Here is a 14,017-nt window from a genome sequence, read left to right on the forward strand (position 1 = left end):
GTGACTGATTTGCATAATCTGTTGAGTGGGGATCTCAGTCTTTCTTCAAAGATACAGATTATGCAGAAGAATATTGCTATGTAAGAATATGTATGTAGATTATATGGCTTTCACAAGCTCAATAATGGTAAATAAGGCCCCAGAAATAGCTTCTACTTAATACTTCACACCCATCAATTACCAATTAGTTTGCATCTGATTGCCAAAATATTTCTCAAATCCATTCCCTTCTATCTGTTTCCAGATGCATTCCTAGACCAGGTGCCTATTACAGTCCCTGGGGAGCTGAGTGCCCTCAGTCCCTCAAGCTGCCCCTTCTCCTCCACCCTTTCCTGCTCTGGAAGGTCCGTGGAGGATCCCCAGTGTGCCAACGCTCCCCTCTGCTTGTCTTTCAACAGGAAAACTATATGGAGCCAGTCCTAAGCCATTCTGATTATTAAAAGTATTACTCTGCTGTTCTTAAAAAAAAAAAAAAAAGTCCTGCTGGTTTCCTAATTAATTTCCTTTCAGATGAACTTTTAGAAGCATCTGTCAGGGCACCTGGGTGGCTCAATCAGTTAAGCATCTGATTGCAGCTCAGATCATGATCACAGTTCTTGAGTTCGAGCCCCGCGTCAGGCTCTGTGCTGACAGCTCAGAGCCTGGAGCCTGCTTTGGATTCTGTGTCTCCCTCTCTCTCTCCGCCCCTCCCTGGCTCACGTTCTGTCTCTCACTCTCTAAAATAAACACTAAAAAATTAAAAAAAGACTGTCAAATAAAACAGCAAAAATAAATCCGATTTTGGTTGGGTTTGTTAAACCAGGACAAGCTTTCTTGTGTGCAGTTTTCTTCATGCGGCTTCTTCACATTTGTTTTTTTCTTTCTCTTTTTACTTTTTTTCTTCTTTCCAAGGCAGTTTGTGGGAAAAAGTGGTAGCAGGACTGGCCCCGGTGGGCTGGAGGCAAAGCTTTGAGATCACCCCATCCGTGCCAGCAAGGACCCCCTAAATTCTTTGTTTCTCAGCTTACTCTAAAGTCACCCCAGAGACAAGGAGACCAAGGTGGACGCCAGCCGGAGAGCTCCTTTCCGGGGCTGGAGAAAGATGATTTCTTTCTCAGTAAGTGCACTCTGTGTGTTAGTTATGGCCATGGAAATGTACAAGAATTCTCTTCCTTGACGTGGGTGTGGTTACACTGGTTTCCCATTACAGTAATTTGGTAAGCTGTACATTTGTTTTGCATACTTCTCCATAAGTGTTTTATATTTCACAAATTTAAAAAGTAAAGAAAAAAACGGGTTACCAGAATTGACTCCATAAATGCAAGGTGCTTGATAATGAAGTACTTGAGGGCAGCTGGTAAGATCACTGCGTTGTTGTTGTTGTTGTTGTTGTTGTTGCTGCTGCTGTTGTTTAGTTTCCCTGCTAAGCGATCATCCGCAGTGCTTGTGTGCTTTGCAGAACCAAACATGCCTGGCTTCAAATCCCAGATCTGCCCCTGAGAGGCTCTCTGACCTTGAGCAAGCTATTTAATCTGTGTTATTCTGTTTCCTCTTTTGAAAAATGAAGGTGCTGTTATGAGGATTGAATGAGATTAGAAAGGAAAAGTTTTAGCACCTTGCTACTCAAAATGTGATGGGGATGGGGACACCTGGGTAGCACAGTCGATTGAGTGTCTGACTCTTGGTTTCAGCTCAGGTCATGATCTGTCATGAGATTGAGCCCTGCACTGGACTCCGTGCTCACAGTGCACGAGCTTGGTTGGGATTCTCTCTCTCTCTCCCTCTCTCTCTCTCTCTCTGCCCCTCCCTGCCTCAAATAAGTACTCTTAAAAAAAAATGGGATGGGGGCCAGCAGCATGGGCATCACTGGGGACTGTCAGGAATGCAGGATCTTGTGCCCTACCCCACACTGGCTGAATAGGACATCTGCATTTTAACAAGGTTCCGAAGTGATTCTATACACATCACCTAGTACCTAATAGGCACATAGGCATCCGATCAGTGTTGTTATTACAAGCCTCTTTATTTAGGTTCTTAACTATCTCCACCTTCACAGTCCCGAGGTTAGGATTTTTTTTAATTTTTTAAAATATTTATTGATTTTGGAGAGAGAGAGTGAGACAGAGTGCAAGTGGGGGTGGGGCAGAGAGAGAAGGAGACACAGAATCCAAAACAGACTCCAGGCTCTGAGCTGTCAGCACAGAGCCTGATGCGGGGCTTGAACCCACAAACCATGAGATCATGACCTGAGCCAAAGTTGGACACTTAATGGGATGAGCCACCCAGGCTCCCCGACGTTAGGGTTTAAATCCTCATTTTGATAAATAAGTAAAGTAAGGCTCAGAGGTGAAGTAGAGGTCATATAGCTAGTGGATGGAGTTGCTGGGATTCAAACATAGACTTAACTCTAAATTTGATTATCTTTTCAATACATGTTTATGCCTAAAATTAAAAATGTATGCACCATTTTATCCTTAATATTAAAAGGATATAAAGTATCTGTAATATCCTGTGTCCCACATGCCAAATAATTGTGGAGAAAATATTGAATTAATCTTACTATTCTGATGATTGCATTTCAAAGGGTCAGACAGTGAGAAAGCCTCTCTAGTCTGCCTCTGTCCTCAGTCACCCAGTTTAGAGTTTACAGCCCAGTCTGAGGTTCTAGATCGAGTTCATTTGACACCCAGGCACATGTCTAAGCTCCAGAGGAACACTGACGAGCTCAAAAGAAGGAAGAAGGGGATGGTTCTAGGAGTACCTTGGAGAGTACCCTTCCTAACCTGAGACCTCTTAAGGCAGTGTGTCACAGTGTGACACTGGAAGCTATGAGCAAACTTGGAGAGAGGAGCAGTAAGCCAGGGCAAAAGGGACTGGTAAGGGACAGGGTCTGAGGGGGAAATAAACATTACTGTAGGGCGTTGGAGGGGTTGGCACTGGAATAAGAGCTCCCCAACCCCAGCAGATGAAGTGTTCTCCACTCTCCCCTAAACTACACACCAATTTTATTTTCTGCTTCCTCTTTCCAGATTCTGGGCTGGTTTTATACCATATGCATTACCATACTTATGGTAACTGATTGATTTTTTTTTTCCCCTCGATCCTGACCAAGGTGAAGAAAAGCTTTTCCTCTTAGCTAGAGAAGCACTGAAAGGTAGTACAGGAGTGAACTTCGCAAGTTATCTAAATCTTGCTCCTTGTTTAAAACAGCAATAACATTAGGGTAGAATGAGTAACTCGCCTGGGATCACATATATCGTTAGCAACAGAATTAAGACTAGAAATTGAGAGGAGCCTCCTGCTATTGTTTTTAGATGAAATGGATGAATGTCTAGGAAAACATCAAATACTAAAACTGACAACAGAAGAAATAGAAAATCTACATAATTCTTTCACTATTTAAAATTCTTTTAAAAATTCATTCCATAACTTAAAATTTGAGGACCCAGATATTATCACCAATTAATTGTACCAAATATATAATGAGGAAGTAACACAATCCTGTGGGAATTGTTCTAGAGAATAGAGCAAGAGGAAGTATTCCTCAACTTATTTTATTGGCCAACATAATCTTGATATCAAAACCAAATTAAGGATATTATAAGAATGAAACATTAAAAGTCAATCTCATTCATGAAGTAGAAGAATCCTAAAAAAAAATTAGCAAATTGGACAATATTTCTTCCAGTTCTATTGAGATATAATTTCCAGTTCTGTTGAGATACTGTACTGACGTACGGTACTGTGTAAGTTTAAGATGTACAGCATAGCTTGGTGACTCAGTTGGTTAAGCATCCAACTTCAGCTCAGGTCATGATCTCACGGTTAATGGGTTCGAGCCCCGTGTCGGGCTCTGTGCTGACAGCTCAGAGCGTGAAGCCTGCTATGGATTCTGTGTCTCCCCCTCTCTCTGCCTCTCCCCTGCTTGTGCTGTCTCTCAAAAAATGAATAAATGTTAAAGAAAAAATTTTTTAAGATGTAAAGCATGACTTGACTTTTTTTTTTAAAGATTTTATTTTTTTTTAAGTAATCTTTACACCCAATATAGGGCTCAAATTCACAAGAGTCATACATTCCACTGACTGAGCCAGTGAGGGACCCTGACTTGACTCTCACATTTTATGAAATGGTTACCACAGTGAATTTAGTTAATATCCATTATCTCACTTAGATTAAAAAAAAAAAAGCAATATTTTTAAAAGGTGAGATTTCATGATCAAGCTGAATTTAGTCCAGGAATACAGTATTTGTTCAACTCTAAAAATTAATCAGTGAAACAAAAATATATTAGCAACATACAGGTCATAGCAATAATATGGAAAGTGCATTTGTTAAAATTCAGTCTAGTCATAATTTTTTAAATTCATAATTTCAAAGATCCTTAGCAAACTAGGAAGGAAGGAGGTTTCCTAAATATGCTTGATAATGGACGTTTATAAGAAACCAACAGCAAGTATACTAATGCTTCATATTAGGTACAAATTTCAATATAATACAAGCCTTTTGGAGTTTCCAAAATTGTAAGGAACCACATAAATTATAAGCAGTAAAGAGCGCTAATTGTGAGTTTTGTTTATGTTACTGAGATTTGGCTATGTCATTTTAGCAAATAAACTAAAATTCACCCATTTAACAATCAAGCTGAGGATTGTTAATGTCCTTGGATAAGTACACTGTTACTAATGCTTTAGGATATTTTGAGTGATTTTTGTTACTTTGGCAGTTATTTTAACATTCACCGTTATTAAAATTTTAAATATTTTAATTACTACACCAGTCTCATCCAAATATTCATTAAATGGCAGTGCTCTTAGGGGGCTTAAAAATTCATGAAGACCAATTACTTTGAAGTGAAAATTAGATGTTACAATATACTACAAAGACACTCAAACAAATACCATAATGCACTGTGCAGTTAATTTAGCGGAGAACGCTCAATACAACATCAGAGCTAATGCCGAGAAAATAAAACGAGGCAGTATTAAAGCAGATACATTCCACGGTGGGTGCGAATTTATGCTCCCTGAGAATGTTTTCTTCCTATACTACATCTCTTCCTACGGGGATATGAGAATTGAATAATGCAGGCTTTGAATTTTTCCAGGTCTTATGAACAAAATCCTTGCATAGACTGCTCCATTGTTACATATGAAATAAAGTAATTTTAAATTTTTTTGGTTCGATTTTGTTCCTGTATTTGCTTTTATATGCTTACACCATTTATGATTTTCATACAAAAAAAGATCAATACCTTATATTTTTGTGTAAAATGCATATTATTTTTAAAAAATTTTTAGCATCTATCTATTTTTTGAGAGACAGAAGGAGTGTGAGCAGGGGAGGGGCAGAGAGAGAGGGAGACACAGAATCCGAAGCAGGCTCCAGGCTCTGAGCTGTCAGCACAGAGCCTGATGCAGGCCTTGAACTCACAAACTGCGAGATCATGACCTGAGCCAAAGTCAGATGCTTAACCGACTGAGCCACCCAGGTGTTCTGAAAAGTACATTATTTTTTAAATATTGTAAATTCTCCCCATGTCAGTTTATATATCTCGGCCTTATGAACTTTGATGGTTACCTGATGTATTTCCCACCTTATGGATTCCTACAACCCGTTTTCTTTTTTTTTCCCCTGTTTTTCTGTTTTGTGTTGGTTTTTGTTTTTTTTTTAGATTTAGATTCCCTTTTAATGTTCATTTTTCAGAGAGAGAGAGAGGGAGACAGAGGATCCGAAAAGGGCTCTCTGCTGTCAGCACAGACGCAGGGCTCAAACTCACAAACCGTGAGATCATGACCTGAGCCAAAGTCAGATGCTTAACCGACTAAGCCACCCAAACGCCCCTAGATTTAGATTTTTGACAATGTGGCGCTGTTGACATAAATCGTAAGAAATGTACTTATATGTGTATCTTTAGACAATTATTTCCTTAGGTTGTATCTCTAATAATAGAATTGCTACATTAAAGTACATGCTTCTTTAAATCTTGGTACAGAGTAGCTTCCAAATTGTTCTATAAATTATATTCCAAATAGAAATTTATGAGAATGAACATTTCCCCAAACTTATGCCCACCGTGGATATCATTTTTTCTTTATAATCTTTGCCAACTGTAAAGGCCAAAAAATGTATTTAAACATTTGCATTTTTTATTTGTAGTTTATCGGCTGCTTTCACATATTTATTCCTCATTTGCATTTTCCCTTTTATTACTTTCCCTTTCATATCCATATATCACTTTTATGGTAGTGCGATCTTCTTATAAATGTGTAAGAGATAATTAAATGAAGTCCATAAACCATTTCTTTCATATATTTAACAAATGTGTTGTCCAAGTGTGTTTTTACTTGATTTTTTTCCCTGAAAGTAAGGTTTCAAATTTTTCTAGAGTAAAATTCAGCACTCATTTCAAGTCTGACAGCTGGCCATCCCTGCCCAGAAATTAGTGAGAAAGTTCTTTTATATTTTCTCAAGGTACTTGGTGGCTTCCTGTTAAAATGTCAAATTAAGAGTCGATACAAAATATATGTCTTATAATGTATCTGTACTAGAGACATAAGCTTGTCTTCTCCTCCCACTGCCCCTAGTTTCCTAACATGATTTCTTGACTGCCTCATTTGTCCCCTCCTCCCACAGTGCCCAACTTGGAAATTCTACCTGCTCTCAATTCTTATGAGCTCTTGGGTACCTGCTCTTCTAAGAAGCCAGAGGCAACCGTTTGACTATCACATTTATATCATACATATACGTCTGATAAGAAATACTACAATTTTTCTCAAGTCTTGGCTTTTTTCCCAGGGCTTTTTTGTTTGTTCCAGATAAATTTAGATGTGTTCTGTTAAGTACAATAACAAAGAAAGAACAAAACAATAAAAGGAAGGAAGATAGGAATGAAGTAAGTAATTAACTAAGGGAAAGAAAGAAAGAATGAAAGAAAGAACGCAGAAAGAAACGAAGAAATAGAAAATAAAAGCAAAAGCAAGAAAGCAACGAAATACAAAAAGAATAACAGCAATACAGACAATAAAGAAAGATAAAAGAAGAAATAAAGAAATACAAGACATCAAAAATAAATAAAGAAATACAAAAGAAAGAAAGAAAGAAAGAAAGAAAGAAAGAAAGAAAAAGAAAAACTGCATCACTCAAGTTATTGAGATTTTGACTGGACTTTTATCAAAGAATGTTGAGCTTTCCCATCTAGGAAAACAATATGTGTCTTTACAATACAATATGTGTCACATCATTAATGTCACATGGTAGAAGGTAATAGTTTCTTTTGTGTAATTCTGCCAAATTCTTGGGGGTTTTTTATTTGAGTATAGTTGACACACAATGCTATATTAGTTTGAAGTGTACAACACAGTGATTCCACAGGTTAACACATTATGCTATGCTAACCACAAGTGTAGCTAAATTCTTATTAACCTAGTGCTAGATACTGAATGCCTCTGTCAATGGATCTCACTTCCTATTACTATCATTGGCATAAGAGATACAATTGATACAAGAGTATATTGACCTTCACACCATCTTTAAATTTTTTTTTTTCAACGTTTATTTATTTTTGGGACAGAGAGAGACAGAGCATGAATGGGGGAGGAGCAGAGAGAGAGGGAGACACAGAATCGGAAACAGGCTCCAGGCTCTGAGCCATCAGCCCAGAGCCCGACGCGGGGCTCGAACTCACGGACCGCGAGATCGTGACCTGGCTGAAGTCGGACGCTTAACCGACTGCGCCACCCAGGCGCCCCACCTTCACACCATCTTAATCATGGGATCAAAGGTGATATTACCAAAACTGGAACAAACTAACATCATGTACATGAAACTGATCTGATGTGATTTACTAAGAACATAACATCCCTTATGTAGAATTTCTGCCAAGAAATGTATAACCTGAATCTAATTGTGAGGAAACAAACCCAAATGAAGGAATATTCTTCAAAACAACTGGTCTGTCTGCTTGAAAACTGACAGTGCCATGAAAGACCGAGGAAGACTGAGGAACTAGATTAAAGGAGTCTGGGCAGTGCGACAAATGGATCTAATGAATGATTCTGAATTGGATCCTGGATCAGGAAAAAAAAATGTTAGGCGATTATTGAGACAGTGGGTAACATGTGAATATGGTCTCCATATTAGGTAACATTTCAGTGTTCAATTCCTTGGGATTTGATCTTTGTGTGGTATTACATAAACGAATGCCCTTGTTCTTAGGAAATATAGGCTAAAGTTTTAGGGGTGACAGTTCACGTTTGCAACTTACTCTCAAATAGTGAGGAGGATGAGAAGGGAGAAATTGAAAGTGCAAATGTTAACAATTGGTGAATCTAAGTAAATGGTTTCCAGGTGTTCACGCAGAATGAATCACTCCTGCAATCTTCCTGTAAATTTGAAATTTTTCAAAATAAAAAGGTTAAAAGGGCCAGAAAATTATTAACCGCATGTTTAATGAAAAGATCAAACTACCACATTGAACTCTTAGGGTCCTGTTTTAGCAAAGGTATCGCCTAACATGGTCGTCTCTGGAAGGGGAGATTATGAGGGCTGCCCTTGATCAAATCTTCCTTTGACTTTTAGTGTATCTGCCGTTTTATCTACAATTTTAGTGCATTTTGAAATCTCTTTTTTAATTTTCTTAATGTTTATTTACCTTTTAGAGAGAGGGAGGGAGAGAGGGAGCACAAGCAGGGGAGGGGGGGAGAGAGAGGGAGACACAGAATCCAAAACAAGCTCCAGACTCTGAGCTGTCAGCACAGAGCCTGACGCGGGGCTGGAACCCACGAACCATGAGATCATGACCTGAGCCGAAGTCAGACGTTTAACCAACTGAGCTACCCAGGCGCCCCTGAAATCTCATTTTGAGCGGAGGTGGTGTTGCATTCCTGGGGGGAGACTTGCTGGTGGTGGGCATCAATCTTTTGCTATATTGCTGGGCTTTATTTTCTAGAACTTTAGTTAAATTCTTGTTTTCATGCGTGCAGTTGACATACTCAAGGTACATTTCTCAAGGTAGCTTTGAGTCTAAGGGGACCCTGGTTGTAGGCGGAGCCGGGTTCAGATGCCTAATCCAGGGGGTTATGGAGGAACCAGGGCTCTAAACAAGAGTAAAGATGATTTTGAACAAATAACCCAACTCACCCAATAGGCAAGGGCACTTCTGACATTCCCTGAGGGGGCGCAGAGACTTATGGGAAACGGCGTCCCGAATTTGATGGATGACCGGGAGCAGAGCCCAGAGAAAGGCGTCCCTCGCAGCTCCTTCTGCGCATGTGCAGCTCTTCCTCCTTGTTCGCCCGCTCTCTCGTCTCCAGCTTCGCAGCGCAAGTAATCGACAAGCCTCCCGGTCGACGCGCTGCACCGTGACCGAGTCCTGCCGGAAGAATGCGCACCCCAGGTGAGAACCTGGTTTGGAGGGTTGCTTTGCCGGGTGTGGGATAGGTCTGTGCCCACTCGTGGTGGAAGCGAAAACTTGGGCGAAACCCACGCGGCCCGAGACCCTAACGAAAACCAGTGACAAAGTAGTTTGGCTGCAGACCCGCAGGTTCCACGACAAGGATAAGGGCGCGGGTTTCTTGGTCAGAATGAAGTGCTCCGAGAAAAGGCATCTGACTGTTAAAGAGCTGTTTCCAGAAACTCTTTGAATTTGCCCGTGCCCCGGTCACGTATTCATTAGCAAGTCAAATCCAGGACAGCAGCGGGGATGAAAGTGAATTCTTGTATTTATTATATGCCTGCAAGCTAAGGGCAGGTGGCGGGTCTGCATTGTAGCAGACTGATACAGGAGCCTCAGTTTGAACTCAGACGAGTTTAAATTCTAGCTCGGCCACTGAGTCTCCATGGGCAACATGATGAGCCCCTAAGACTCAGTTTCCCCATCCTAAAATGAACTCATTCCTAAAACCTGCCTCAAGGTTGCTCTGCGGATTGAATAAGAGAGCACCTGTAAAGCACTCATCATGGGTCCTCAGTGAGTAACTGGGAAATGTTAATTACCTTTATCACCGTTCTTTTCATTAAGAATGTTATTTATTTCCAAAGACCCCCTGTAAATTTGGTATTAATCCCATTTTAACTGAGAAGAAAAACCAAGGCTCTGGAGATGAAGCCTCATGGACAGTAACTGAGGGAGTTGGGATGCACATCTCGGTTTTATTTCTAAATCCCATGCCGGGGTTCGTCCAGCAGCACATCCTTTACAGCACTTAGCAGAGTGGCAAGCCCCCAAGCGCCACGAGGAACAACCAGGAGTGGACCAGGCTGACTTCTCTAGAGTTCTTGGAGATTTCTTGGCATCTGTTCAGAACCCTCGGGTTACCGCGTAATGGAGGCTTCTAGACGTCAAGGGGCTTCAAGCCCCTTGAGGGCTTGTTAGAACCCAAGAGCTGTCTGGGCCCCACCTCCAGCGTCTCTGGTTCAGAAGAGCCCCCAAATCGGCATTTCTATCAAGTTCCCCAGTGATGCTAATACTGCTGGTCTGGGAGCCACGAAAGTTGTACGGGGGTGGTGAAGGCCAAGAGAGAGTTGGGACCTGGGCTGGAGATTATTATTTGAATTTACCCCCTCCAGCCAGGTTCCTATTTCCTTGGATCACACAGCTCTTGTGAGGAAAGAAGGTGGGGCCACCAGAAGCAGGACTCCCACCTGGGAGGGGAGATCCCCACCCTACCTGGATACAGCTCACCTCCGATGAGGGGCACAGATCCCAGGAACAAGCACGTTCTATCTTGACTTCCTCTGGGGCAATTCCTGATCCTTCCGCCCTGAAGAGCATTACCACACCAGACGTTGTCGAGAGCCATCAGTCGGTGAAGACGTGAGCCAGCTTTCAAAAGAGAGAGGTCAGCTGAGCTGAGGGTGCTGGGCAAGAGGCAGGCTCCCTGAGATGAGGAAATCCTGTGGATGGTTGGTGAGGCTGTGGTCTGGGAGGAAGGCGGGGGAGACACTCTCTCCACTCCTCCCAGAGATTCCTCCCCGCAATTTTTATTCTCCAGTCCCTCTTCTGGGATCTACACAGCCCACAGACCCCGGCCATCACCTCATCTGGAATTTAGAGATACGCTACCCACCCCTCATTCCTGCCTTTGTAGGAGTACAGAAAGGGGGGTCTTCAGGGGTTCTATAATCCTGCCTCATTTTAGAAGTGAACAGTATGAACTCTGAGCGAGTCATTAGCATAGGGTTAAGTTCAAGGTTTCTGGAGACTACCAGGGTTCAAAGCGTGGCTCTACCCTGTTACTTTCACTTCTTTCCCTCAATTTCCTCATCTGTAAACTGGGAGTAATAACACTACCTACATTCTGCTTTATTTTAAGGAATAAATGAGGTAGTATATGTGAAGGACTTAGAATAGTGCCTGTTACACAGGAAGCACTACCCAAGTATTTTCAGTATCATCAATATTATTATAATCTCAGTTTACATTATTTGTTAGTCCCAGCATCTAAAGCAGCATTGGGGCCCCCTGACTCCCAAGTCCCGTCCTGTCCACTGTGTCTCAGTTAAAGCAAAATTAGTTTCTTAATAAAAAGTCCTTTGGAGGGGCACCTGGGTGGCTCAGTCAGTTGAGCGTCCAACTCTTGATTTAGGCTCAAGTCGTGAACTCACAGTTGTGGGATCCAGCCCCATGTGCCGCTGAGCATGGAACCTGCTTGGGATTCTCTCCCTCTCGGCCCCTCCCCACCCACGTGCATGCTCTCTCTCTCTCATTAAATAAATACACATTAAAAAAAAAAATCCTTTGGAGGCACTGAAACCAAAGGAGAATAAATCCCTTTTAGAAAAAGTGGATTGCCTTGAAGCACACCTGTCCCTCTTGTCAGAGGTTCCTATTAATTCTTTAACTTGAAAGAGTTGAAAATATAAGTAGGAGAGTAAATGAGCAGATCTCTGTCAGGTTTTTGTTGTTTGCTGCGTCCTTTTTTACACTTTTTCTGGTGGAAATATTCAAGACATACGGAAAAAAATAGTGTAATGACTCCCATATATTTGTCACAGCTTCAGCCATTATCAACATATGATCATTCTGTTTCATCTGTCCCTGCCCCAGTTACACACATGTACGTGTTCTCCCTTCCACTTTCTGTGACCAGATTACCATAAAGAAGGTCCCAGACAGCAAAGACTTCAGAATGTACCATGTTTAATAATGGCCAGAGACACGGCTGTCATCCTTGCTAAGATTTGTTTAACCCGGTCTTTGTCTGGTTTTATATTTGTCTGTTATAAATCAAAGAAAGCTGTAAGAAACCAATTGTCAGAAACCAATAAGATAAAAATATTTACTCTCCCCGGTGAAAAGTATGCTTCTCTTGGCTCCCCGCAGTTACACCAGGGTCACGAGAGTCCCCTCGGCACACCTGCCCCCTCTGAAGGTTCAGAGACTTTCTCCCACCACGTGGCTGTTTGCCAGCTACGACGTGTGGATTTCTAGGCAAGTGCTATGAGGACTGTGAGGACCGACCGCTTTTCTCGTGACTTCTCTGCCCCCACACTTCTTGAAACTTTTCCTGGAGCAGGAGAAAATGAACACATCCCAGGTGAGTCGTTTACTTATTACTCAAAATTTTCAAAGAAATCTAAGAATTAATTTTACATGTTTAGTAACCGTGCTTTCTTTCTTTTTTAATGGGGATTTGAGAGAGAGATCATGCGAGCGAGTTGGGGAGGGGCAGAGAGACAAGAGAGAGAGAATCCCAAGCAGGCTCCACACTGTCAGCACAGAGCCTGATGCAGGACTCGATCCTACAACCATGAGATCATGACCCGAGCCAAAATCAAGAGTTGGATGCTTAACCAACTGAGCCACCCAGGCACCCCAATAATTATTGCAATTCTAGTATACGTTTTCTTGTTATTTTTGTGGTCCCAAGTTTGAAGATAAAGAGATGAAGTTATAATAGTTATAATGTTATCTATAATTTAGGATGGCTTATAATATTCCAGTCACTGTTGGGGCATCAGGGTGGCTCAGTCAGTTGAGCATCCAACTCTTGGTTTCAGCTCAGGTCATGATCTCACAGGTTCATAGGTTCAAGCCCCACATCGGGCTCTGTACTGACAGTGTGGAGCCTGCTTAGGTTTTTCTCTCTCTCCCTCTCTCTCTGCCCCTCCCAGGCTCACACATTCTCTCTTTCAGAATAAATAAATAAACATGAAAAAAAATTTAATAAAAAAAATATTCCAGTCTCTATTAAATTCCTTACCTGGCTTGGCTCTTGAAATTACAACAACGTTAAAAGGTAGGTACTTTTATTATGCCCTTTTTACTGAAAGTATAAATAAAAGATTTAAGTGCCTGTAGCTGGTATGGTTCTAAGGATACATCATTAGAAATTTGGCCAGATAGGGGGCAGCTGGCTGGCTCAGTTGGTGGAAGATGCACCTCTTGATCTCAGGGTCGTGAGTTCGAGCCCCACATTGGGTGTAGCGATGACTAAAAATAAATAAAAGGAATTTGGCTAGATAGATCAAGTTTGTCCTAGAGCCCAAATCCACAAGGTTTCCACCCATTCTGGGGAGGAAGATGCACCTCTTTATCTCAGGGTCGTGAGTTCAAGCCCCACATTGGGTGTAGCGATGACTAAAAATAAATAAAAGGAATTTGGCTAGATAGATCAAGTTTATCCTAGAGCCCAAATCCACAAGCTTTCCACCCATTCCGGGGAGGAAGGTACCATCTGTTTCCATCCCACCCTGTCCAAAAACTTGCCATCTCTTAGGCGTGGCATTGCCAGATAAGACACGGGGCACGTAATTATACTAAAGTAAAGTATGCATGGGATATACTTATACTAAAAATCTATTTGGTGTTTAACTGGGTGCCCTGTGTTTTTATTTACTAAATCTGGGAACGATACTTCGGTAGAAAGAGGGTGTGACGTACCCTTTGCTGACCCTTAGCTCTGACTGTCCTAGCCCATCCAGAGGACCAGTCAGTCTCTATTTTCAGTGGCTGATTTTATCACCATATTCCAGGTGGCCTGTTGCTGGACAGGACCAGCCTGCCTCAGTTTCTCTGTCAATCACTCTCCGTCCCTCT

At 41.6% G+C, this 14,017-nt stretch overlaps 1 long non-coding RNA gene across 1 annotated transcript in view; it reads left to right on the top strand.

Moving 5' to 3' along the window:
- Positions 1-12,514, top strand: part of LOC115510018 — a 59,791-nt gene extending 47,277 nt beyond the window's left edge. Inside the window, exons 3-4 of the long non-coding RNA XR_004343352.1 lie at positions 9,291-9,373; positions 12,302-12,514. This is a non-coding gene — a long non-coding RNA (uncharacterized LOC115510018). The remainder of the gene's footprint in view (positions 1-9,290; positions 9,374-12,301) is intronic.
- Positions 12,515-14,017: the final 1,503 nt, after the last annotated feature.

The sequence above is a fragment of the Lynx canadensis genome, chromosome A3 (assembly GCF_007474595.2).
Source record: "Lynx canadensis isolate LIC74 chromosome A3, mLynCan4.pri.v2, whole genome shotgun sequence".
Taxonomy (NCBI): domain Eukaryota; kingdom Metazoa; phylum Chordata; class Mammalia; order Carnivora; family Felidae; genus Lynx; species Lynx canadensis.